The sequence below is a fragment of the Dermochelys coriacea genome, chromosome 24, assembly GCF_009764565.3.
Source record: "Dermochelys coriacea isolate rDerCor1 chromosome 24, rDerCor1.pri.v4, whole genome shotgun sequence".
Taxonomy (NCBI): domain Eukaryota; kingdom Metazoa; phylum Chordata; order Testudines; family Dermochelyidae; genus Dermochelys; species Dermochelys coriacea.
The window spans coordinates 7672834-7684438 of record NC_050091.1 but is presented as its reverse complement, the minus strand read 5'-3'; positions in this window follow the sequence as shown (position 1 = coordinate 7684438).

The window sequence follows — 11605 nt, the reverse complement described above, 5'->3', positions numbered from 1 at the left end:
CAGCTTACTCTTATCGTTTTAAAGGCTTGGAGCCAGCGGATCGAGCTCACCGGAGACCTGGTAACCTCCCATTTGCCTCCTCTTTCCCCTCCAGCTAACGTCTGGCTGCGAAGTTGTCATCTCTTTGCAATCTGCAGCTGAGTGAGCTGGGAAGGTGGAGAACAGCTGTCATCTTGTATGACACACGGGCCAGGTGACAGGGCTGCTGTCAAGCAGTGGCTGTGGGGAGGACAATCCTTTCCTTGGCTGAGCCCTCGAGGGAACCTGCGGGGCTATAAAATTGCAGCGTAGGTGTTCAGGCTCAGGCTGGAGCCCGGGCTCTGAGACCCCAGGCGCGGGGAGGATCTCAAAGCCCAGGCTCCAACCCTCGCCCAATCGTCTCCACTGCTATTTTTAGCACTACAGACCCAGCCCGCGTTAGTTGACCCAGGCTCTGTTTTATCACAGTGCAGACAAACCCTAAGGGCCCAAGCCCTGCTCTCAGTGACATGGCTTCTGTCACAGGGTCCTTGTCTTCACTGCCCAGTTAACTCGGGTGCTTACTCTTAGCCCTGTCCCAGATCTCATCCACACACAAGAACCTCTCATTCAAGGTGGTGGTTTACACCCAAGCTGGCTAGTCCATTAGGGGATCTAGGCGAAACCCCGATTGCAGCTTCCAGATGGTGATAGCAACCTGCTTCTGGACTGGTATGGCCCCTGTCATCTGAGTGTCCTGCTTTGAAAGGTTGGGTCAGGATCATCACTCAGCTCCAGGAAGGCATCCTTCCTTGTGCAGACGTTCTGGGACCACTGCTGGCCAGGCTAGGTCTGCCTGATGTTGGAATCCCATCACTCTGTACTCATGGTCCTGCTCAACGCAGGGGTAAACCTGCATGAGCTATCTCCACTGCTCCATGTCTGCCTGCAGCCTGCGCAATCTTCTTAGCGAAGTATGCCGCTGTTTTCTCAGGGCAAGCTCCTGCCATAATGCCCTCCACCATGCCCCGTGCCCTCCATCTGCCTCCCCCTCTCAAAACGAGAGTGACATTAATGCCAACAGAAAAGGAGTACTTGTGGCACCTTAGAGACTAACAAATTTATTAGAGCATAAGCTTTCGTGAGGTACAGCTCACTTCATCGAATGCATCCGATGAAGTGAGCTGTAGCTCACGAAAGCTTATGCTCTAAAAAATTTGTTAGTCTCTAAGGTGCCACAAGTACTCCTTTTCTTTTTGCGAATACAGACTAACACGGCTGCTACTCTGAAACCTGTCATTAATGCCAACGTTTGGCTCAGCGAGGGTCCATGCTGCTGCCAGTTGGAATGAAGGTCACGGACAGAAATCTGGAGCAATACCAAGCTGGAAGTGATTTACATTGCTGGGTGAAGACCACTTCTGCACATGTGGCCAGAAAGCAGAGAGACCTTCTCCCACAAAGAACTGCAAAAGAACTCGTACAGTGCTGCTGCTTAACGCAGTGTGAAGAGCCACGGATATACCCCAGAAGGCCTAGCACCTCTGAGCACTGGATGCAGTCATGCGAGGATGGTTTTGCAGATGGTGGCTCTCACCCAAGCTAGGCCAGCTCGAGCGTCATAGCTGAGTGCTGATCACTCGGGGAGCTGTGCAGGGAAGACACCCCCCACAGACTCATAGGGTCTGGGTAACAGGTCCTTCATTCCTGCCTTTGGACCATTCTTAGGTGCCCCATATTCTGGGGCCTCATCCTCAATGTCAGTTAAAGCAGCCTCAGGGCTGCTCTATCTTGTCTCTGCTTCTCACGGGCCCTGAGAAGCAGAGAAGAGCCACAATGCAATGCATTCTGGTCGCACCTCCCAATCCGCCCCCTACTGCAGGGTTTGGGAGCAGGGCTGGTGCAGACTTTTTACCCCAGCTCCATCCCAGCTGGGGAACTCTCTGCACAGGAAGGATTCTCAGAGGGCCAGTCCCACCTGTGGTAATGCCCTTTTACGCTGCCAGAGTGGCCTGCATGTGACTGAGAGTCATGCCCCTATGCAGCTTTGAGCATGTCCCGTCCCTGCTCCATGCCTCAGTTTCCCCATCTGTAAGATGGGAACTAATCACACGTACCAACTTGATGAGGAGAGAGGAAGCTGTGAGGCTTAACTCTGGCTCACTAAACCCTCAAGCCAAGCAAGTTTACTTTGCAGGCGTATTCCATCTACTGTAGCTAGCGGAAGTTTTAGTGCAGGGTCCACAAGGCTAATTCGCACGCCAGAGCACTGTAGCTTTGCAACCAGCTTGCCGCGAGTTACCACTCCATGTAGCTGAGCCCTCGGTATCAGTTCGAGCCCAACAGGACAGAAGACTGATGGTTAAACCTTCCCTTCAAACACTAGCAACAGCTGCTGCCCAGGCCTTTCCCCTGGTATTGGTGGCATTTCCAGAGATACTGACCTGCCAGCAGCACCTTCATGTTTCCAGTGGATTTCGCCTCAGAGTTCAGGTCCAGCATGAACTGGTGCAGAAAAGAAACAGGTAAGTACAGCTTATGAATATTGGTGGTGATGAAGAAAAATAGTTGCCCTCACCTGCCCCTTTCTAAGGCGTTGTCTGTTGCTCAGTACTTTGGGTATTTTTTGGAGTTGTTTTCCACATTCCCCCCCGCCCCCCAACAGTTTCAGGAATGTTAGCTGATAAAATTCCTCGGGGCTGAGGTAAGAGGGAATGATTCAGCCGTGCTAACAATAGATGATCCGGATAGTTAGCTGTGGGAAGAAAGAAAAGGAGGACTTGTGGCACCTTAGAGACTAACAAATTTATTTGAGCATAAGCTTTTGTGAGCTACAGCTCACTTCATCGGATGCTGTGGGGATCATCAGAAGGTGCCGCTGAGGAATCCCAGCTGATTATTAATGCCCAGGCAATGCCCTGTGCCAGGGTCTCTGTTGCTGTGTTATAAACTGAAAATGGGTGACAAAACACAACAAGCCAGGTAGATGGATTTGCAGGGAGCAGGGAAACATGATGCAGCGTCTGTGTGTATGGGCCAGATTTGAAATGTGCTAAGCACCCACAGTAGAAGCCAATGTGTATATGACCAGCACCTCTGCAAATCAGGCCCCAGGTGCATTAGCTGTTCAGATAATGATGATTATTTGTATCCTCATCGTGCATAGGTGCCCCAGTCAGACCAGGGCCCCATCGTGCTAAGTGCCATGCAAACACAAAACAAAAAGACATTCCCTGCCCAACATCTCTGCTGAAATCATCCTAATATCTTACATTCCATGTAGATCATTATAATAGCTTGTTGCTCCAAAACCACAGCCAAAGCATGGTGTTTTCACTTATCTCCATAGTTCCTCCAGGGTACAGGATGCTGACAGGGGCTAGTGTTCATCAGGTAGTGTTCAAATGTGTGTCCACGCTCTCCACATTCACATTTGGGCTCATTTCTCGGCTTCCACTTGGTCCTATTGTCACAAGTCTTTGCCCAGCTCTCGCTCGAGCTGGAGTGCACCTGTTTTTGGTCGAGGTCAGTGCCTGGAGGGAGTTGTTCTGAAGCAGCCAGGGTCTCCAGGATCATCGACGTTTCCCGCCAGTTTGTTGCTTTGTGGTACTGTGAGGTAAAGGATTTTCAGAGGCAAAGCTCTTTCTGGACATCAGCCCCTTGGGTGGCAGAATGCGTCCAGGCAGTGGGGGCCTTGGATCATGCACCTGTTGTTGTCTCTCCTGTTTACTGGAGGCATCCGGCCTCACTGATGCTGATGCAGTCCCCACGAGGTAGTAGAGTGACCATGTGGGAACTGGTTTCAAAGTCCCTATGATGATCCTACAGGACTGAGCACAGTATCAGTTTTGTGCCATGGCTCAAGCATGACTATGCTGTTCCATTCCATATAGAGAGCTTTTATCCACGTTACAAGCTTAGGTCCTTATGCTGCCACCCCTAGACCAACTGAAGCCACATGAGGAAGGATCAGACTCTTACACACTCATATTAAACTATTGTAAAGGGTTCACTTGACCCACCATTGAAATGCGGCCACCTCTGCAGTGAAAGACAGCTGTTTTAACAATGCACAGCTACATAATACAATAGTAAAGAAAAATCTGGCATCATTAACATACTTGAAATGGAAGTGAAGGTTTATGGAATTATATCCCATACTAGAATTTGTCCAGGGCGCTGAGTGAACACCCCATCTTCACGGGAATCTTTAGTTAGTTTTAATGACCAGAACAATGATATTTAGCTCTACGCATGACCTTTTTCATCCACAGATCTCAAAGCACTTCACTAAAGATGTCAGAATCATTATCTCCATTTTACAGATGGAGAAACTGAGGCACAGAGCAGTGACATGACTAACTCAGGGTCACTCAGGAGGCTGAGCTAGGCCTAGACTCTTCATCTCAAGAGTCCCAGTCCAGTGCTCTAGCCACTAGGCCACACAAGTGGCTGATACCTTTGTTTTACATCCCCTCTGACAGCACAGTACCTTATACCACCAGGGTCATCAGTTCAGTAGTTACTCAGGAGGAGGCATGTCCCTTCCTATGTGTTTCTTGAATGTCTCCTGTCCAAGTACCTGAAGAGTCCCCACCCTGCAAAGCTTGCAAAATTCACCCTGAGCCTACCGCCTGTGACGCTGGCAGACTGGGTGCCAGGTCATGCCAAGACCCCAGGCCTCACTGAACACTTACAAATGCATAGCTGGAAACCGTACTTGCTTACCTGTGTTTTAGCATCATCAAAATAGGTATTAGATGTTAAGTTGAGAAGAATGTGTTTAGCATTTAGACTTTATAAAATGCTTGTAGGATGCTGCATGTATTGATCTCACTTATAATCTCTATCCTCCATGGTATAAAGTTATAATGAGTGTTTGTGTTGTAAAGCTCTGTAAATGTGTAACTTGTCAAACTGGAAAAGAAGCACTGATTAAGGTAAAAGGCTCACTGAAAGCAAATAGATTCATAGACTATAAGGCCAGAAGGGATCATCATGATCATCTAGTCTGACCTTCTGCACATGCAGGCCACAGAGCCTCACCCACTCCTGTAATAGACCCATTCTGCTCCCCTTGGAAGGCTGTTCCAGAATGTCACTCCTCTGATGGTTAGAAACCTTCGTCTAATTTCAAGCCTAAACTTGTTGATGGCCAGTTTATGTCCATTTGTTCTTGTGTCCATATTGGTGCTTAACTTAAATAGCTTCTCTCTCTCTCTCCCTGGTATTTATCCATCTGATGTATTTATAGAGAGCAATCGTATCTCCCCTCAGCCTTCTTGTGGTTAGGGTAAACAAGCAAAGCTCTTTGAGTCTCCTCTCTTAAGGTAATGTTTTCCATTCCTCGGATCATCCTAGTAGCCCTTCTCTGCCCCGTTCCAGTTTGCATTTATCTTTCTTAAACACGGGAGACAGAACTGCACACAGCATTCCAGTGAGGTCTCACCAGCGCCATAGGCGCTGACTCTATGGGTGCGCTGGGACTGGAGCACCCACGGGAAAAAATTAGAGGGTGCTCCACACCCATTGGCAGCCAAGCTCCCCACCCAAGCGTGCTGCATCCCCGCTCCTCCCCCTCCCTCCCAGCGCTTACTGCCCCTGCCCTGCCGCTGCCTAACAGCTGTTTGTAAGCACTTAGGACTTTTGGGGAGGGAGGGGGAGGAGCAGGGACGTGGAACAGCCATAGTGGAAGCTCCTCTCCTCTCATGGCCGTCTCTGCTCCCTCGTGGCAAGGACGTGCACCTTTGGGGATTCACACGATCTGGAAACCCAAATCCACACCAGGTGCCAGGAGCTCCGACTCCGAAGACCCCAGTGAGCTGGGATGCAAACATCCAGCTGTTCCCTTTGGGCCAGACCCTCGGTGCCCCCCAGCGACAGACCTTCCTGCCCAGTGCCAGGGTGGGGTGTAGGAATTGGGGAGTAGCCCCTTAAAAAGCCTGCGAGCCCTCTAGGGGTGCTCACTGTGCCCTAGAATCAGCCAGAGCAGCAGGGGGGGTGTACGAGCCAGGCCCGCCCGGGTTGTTCCCTGCTGCGTGCGCTCGAGGGGGAGGGATGGAGCGAGCGTCACCTTCACAAGCCGCCTTGGGGAGGCGCTGGCCAAGCTGTTGCTGACGGAGTTCGTGGCCGTGCAGGTGACGGGCGAGTCCTCGTCCCCCAGTCTGTGCTGGAGCAGCAGGGATTCCTTGGTGGAGAGAACGGCGCCTCCTGCTGGGTGTGTCCAGGTGTAATTGAGGTGCCTGGCCCTCTTCCCGGCGCTGCAGGTGAAGGTGCTGTTCCCAATCATCACAGGATGAACCCTGATCTCCGGCTCCGACAGTCGCTCTGGGGCCTGGACGGGGGTGGGAAACACTGTACAAAATAACTCTGTACAGAGGCTGTCGTGGTGAGAACCTGCTGCAGGCTCCCCCCACTGACAGCCTGAGACTACAGGCCGGGGGGGGCTGACACACAGGGATCTCTCCCCCTTAGCGACTTTCCCCCATGTGTGAGCGCATCACCCAACCTCACTGTGCCATGTGGCTGGGACAGGAGAGGTCACCTTCCATAAGATAGCAAGTGTGAAAAATCGGGAAACATCGTTTTTAGGGTGGGGTGTAATGTTGCCTATATAAGACAACGCCCCTAATCAGGACATCTGGTCACCCTACTCTTCCAGCCAGGGGCCAGATCCTGTCCAGGGGAGGGGTTTAGCTGCCCCCCACTCTCCCCAAGGGACAGATTCAGAGTCTGCAGGAGCCATGTTTGCAGCCAGTGTACTTATGGCAGGACCCTGTGAATAGGCTGTATCTTTCCCTTTGTGTCTCCCCTACCCTGTCCTCCTCTGTCTCTCTCGCCTTTCCCCAATAGCCGTCTGCTTATTTTCTTTAAGCTGTGAGGCCAAGCCCAAACCCTAGACTTGGGCTATCAACTATCCATTCCAATACATATCTATCTATCTCTCTATCTATTCCCACACACACCCATGCATCTATCGATCCTTCTCTTTTGTTTATTTAGAGAATTCCAAGTACTGTAATATCTTGCAAAAAGAAAAGGAGTACCGGTGGCACCTTAGAGACTAACAAATTTATTAGAGCATAAGCTTTCGTGAGCTACAGCTCACTTCATCGGATGCATTTGGTGGAAAAAACAGAGGAGAGATTTATATACACATGTGTGTATATAAATCTCTCCTCTGTTTTTTCCACCAAATGCATCCGATGAAGTGAGCTGTAGCTCACGAAAGCTTATGCTCTAATAAATTTGTTAGTCTCTAAGGTGCCACCGGTACTCCTTTTCTTTTTGCGAATACAGACTAACACGGCTGCTACTCTGAAACCTGTAATATCTTGGTGCAGTGGGAAGCCCCGGCCCTGGCCCCGACCCCTCCTGAGCGCCTCCCCTCCCCGCCCCTGACACCAGATGATCTGGCTGTGTTATTAAAAACTTCCTGTGAAGCCAGCAACTCATTTGAAGTCCACATTATCGCCTCCCACTCCCTGCACCTCCCCATGCACACGCATAGCCCTGAGCCCATTCCCCGACTCCGAACCCCTCGGCCCCCCCACCCCCACCCTACGTCACCTCCATATTGGTGCACCTAACAAAATTCATGCCGCAGGCGCATGGGAGAAGCGAGAGGGAACATTGGTTGGCAGTCCCATTCGCGAACCACTCCACGTACAGCCCTCGGTGGTGTGGCTATAGGACAGGCACGGTGCATTCTGTGCAGCTTATGTGTGGAAGGGCGTCCTAACCAGAAACAGGACCGGGCTCTTGCAGCATCGCCCCACATCATCATCCCCCAGCAACACGGTGCTCACGCCTCCCTGCTTGTTACCGCCTTGGTCACGGGACAGTCGCACCAATAGCCCAGCTGTGTGTGAAGCTATTGCAGACCCTCACAGCCTCTTTTCTCCCCCCTTCACTGATCGCCGGATACAGCCCATCGACCGGGTGCCAGCTCCTGCAGAGGGTGTGTCTGGTGTCCCTCGGGGTAAAGGAGGAGGTTTGGCTGGAGCAAACATAAGGGGGATTCTGTGTTGAGGCTGCCGGATTCAGACCCTGTGAGTCTCTCTGGTTCCTTAGACTTCCCAGCCTCTGGTGCTTAGTGTCATCCAACAGGCTCACCCTTAATTCTGACTTGTATTTAGCTGTTTTGGAAGGGAATTCTGACGGCGCTCTGGAATCCGCCCGTGTGCTGGGGGACACTGCAGTGAAATGCAGTCTAAGGAGCGCGCTGCTGGTCTGGCTTTCACCCCTTCCTTGCGCCACAAGTGGGAATGGGATTCCCAGGCATGAGCTGAGGGTCTGGGTGGGGGCGATTTATTCAGCTGTGGGTCACGTGCGAGTCACGTGGTCCAAAGGCCCGATCTCCAAAGTGCTGAGCGCTTCCAGCCCCACGTGGCTTCAGTGGAACAGCTGGGAATCGGTTCTCCACGTTGTTCCCCATTTCCAAGCACTGTGCACCCGATGAGCTGAGCCCTTTGGAAAGCCAGGCCCCAAGGGATTTATAACCCTGTGTGATTAATGCCTCCATTGTGTGAGGTTCACTGTTCCCTGGCACCGAATCCTCCTAGGGCAGGACAAAGAAGCAGCAAGCTCCAGTCCTGAGCTGGCAAAGGAATGTGCTTCAGACATATATTTGGCAGGGGCTGCCTTCCCCCTCAGCAGCGCCTCCCTATTGTATAAGGAGCCCATTCTAACAGCTGGCCGGGTGAGTAGGCCGGCTGGCTAGTTCTAGGGAGCGAGGTGCTGAGCTGGCCCACTTGCTGGTTCAGATAGGACCCAGCCTGAAGCGTCTGAAAGTCACAGTGGCTAATGCATGTCGACTTACCCAAGATGGCTTTAATCTAGCTAGCTCGGGTGCTGGAGCAGTGAAGCTGCGGCAGTGCCTGTGGCCCGTGAGTAATTACCCGGGGTTCCTGTTCTGGTAACCCGAGCTCCCCAGCTTGGGTATATCTGCACGAGCTGCCTGTCGCTGCAGTACAGACGGACCCACAGGCAGCTGGCTTCTGCATGCAATGAGTTTGGTAGGTCTCTGTCCAGTGCATAGTGAGCAAGAGGCAAAAATCACCAGCACCAATCGGCCTCTCTTTGTTGGCATCCTCGAGGCTAAGGCGTATGGAGAATAAGCCCCCCTCACACACACACCCTGGATTGGGGGGGGGCAGTGTGTTTCGGAAACTCACCTGCCCGCTCCCTGTGTTGTGTGTGTTCTGGAGATGGTTCTAGTCATCGTTATAAATGCCCTGTAGCCCCTTTGTGCTGGCATGAGGGCGGAATGGAGACAGGCTGGAGGGAAGGGGCTGACGCAGGCCTGCGCTTGGCTATTCTACGCCCCTGCAAAGCCCCTTGTAGGGGGAGCTATTGAAGCAGAGAGTACAAATCAGCTGCTTGAGCCTTCTCTGTGCAAGCTCTGAGCTGGGGAGGTAGGAGTTGCAGGGATGGGTTTGGTGCCAGAGACCTTCTGCTGGGGGGTGGGGGGGAAGAGAAGGGCCATTCTCATATTCGATATCTTTCCAAGACAGCACTGCCATGCAGGACATGGGAATCCCACTGGCACAGAGCCCATGAAATGCACAGTCCCGCTCCCCTCCTCAGCTTGCTTTGCCTGAACCACCGAGTGGGCGAGGAATGAAGCCCTCAGGGCTTCAGGCTGAGCAAGAATGCAGCAGCCTTCCATGCTGGGAGATGGTTGTGACACCTCCAGGAACAAGGAGAGTAAAAGAAGGTGGTGCCAGGGCTAGATCTTCAGCACTTGCAGGGCGCTGGGCTTCTTTACAGCACATCCAGGGCTGGGGAAGTGAAACCCACATGCCCTGAGCTGAAATAGGGGCTGAAGAAGGCTCATTAGAATGCAGTTGTGTAATTAAATGGTTAAGATCCCACACCCGCTCCTGTGGGAAACTGTAGGGAAGCCCCACCCAAATACTCATATGCTCTTGAGCTCCTGGTATTTGTCGTCAGATGGAGCTGCAGCAGTTCTTTGCCACTCACATGCCTGTGATGGAGGAAGACTTGTCTAGGGGTTAGAGCAGGGAGGTCGGGAGCCAGGATTCCTCGGCTCTGTTCCAGGCTCTGGGAAGGGAGTGGGGTCTAGTGGCCCAGGTAGAGAGCTTTGAGCCAGGACTCCTGGGTTCTATTCCAGGCTCTAAATGTGAGTGTGGGCTACTGGTTAGAGCAAGGGGGGGGCTGGAGGGCACTTCCCTGGAGACTGTGCTGACTGCCCGGATCCCCGCTGCCAGTGAAAACAAGCGGGCGGCCCCTTCCCTCTGCAGCGAGTGGCCCCAGTCAGAGCAGGTGGGCTCTGCTGAAAATCCTTAGGAAAATTCACGGGTTACAGGACACCTCTCCCTCCCTGAAAATAGCTAGGTAGGGAGAAAAACAAACAAACAGCAGGGCAGGGAAAGGTGCCAAAGCCACTCATGGGATCCAGTCCTGGAGCAGAAATAGCTTGTTGCCACTGCTTCCTAGCCCCCCCACAGGAATCACCTGCAAGTCTGAGTGCAAGTGAGGGACATCAGATGCATGGATTGGAAAATACAGTAGAAAGATCTATATATATATAGGGGGGTATATATATATATATATATATATATATATATATACCAACTCTAACGAGACCAATCTTGGCAACCCCCATATTTTCATGGTCTCTGTGTATATATAGATCTTCCTACTGTATTTTCCACTACATGCATCTGATGAAGTGGGCTTTAGCCCATGAAAGCTTATGCTCAAATAAATGTTAGTCTCTAAGGTGCCACAAATACTCCTCGTTCTTTCCGCGTATACAGACTAACATGGCTATCACTCTGAAATCTGACTCAAAGGAGTCTTCCAGCATAATACCAGCCCCCACCCCTAGACTCCATTCCCCTCCCTGAGCCAGGAATTGAACCCAGGAGTCCTGACTCCGAGCCTCCTTGATTTAACACCCCATTTCCCTTCCGGGAGTCCTGACACCCTACTCTGACCACTAGACTCTATTCCCCTCCCTGATCCAGGAATTGAACCCAGGAATCCTGGCTCCCAGCTCCCTGTGGACCCAATCCCCACTTTGGTGCCAGGTTCTACTTCAGCTGCTGATTTGTGATGAGTCAGCCCCGTAACTGATTCCTCCAAAAAGGCCCTACAGATGTGTTTTCCTGGGTGACCCAAGCCAGCGATTTGGCAGGCAAATGTGAAGAATGTTTCCAGCAATATTCTGGCTGACTTGGAATCTGCTCCCCAAGCAGCACTGACCACATATGGAGGGATACCCAGAAATTCCATGTCAGTAGGGGAAGCAAAGGAAGTGTCATTTAGGGCCTGGGATAAGGGCTACGTGAAAGTTAGGGGCTGATATACACCCAGCTGCCTTTCCTGCTGCATGGTAATTTGCACTGAGTCTTGCTTATTTAGTTTGGACGCTCAGGCTGTCTAGGGTTGCCAGCCCTCCAGGATTGCCCTGGAGTCTCCAGGAATTAAAGATTAATCTTTCATTTGAGATTATGTCATGTGATGAAACCTCCAGGAATTCGTTCGACCACAATTGGCCACCTTGGGGCTGTCCCAGAGTTGTCCTGCTGCATGGAAGCCATGTACTGCGTAGCAGTCACACGAACGAACCTGCTGGAATATCCTGTCCTGGCCTCAGTGGGTAGGCTCTGTTAAAACT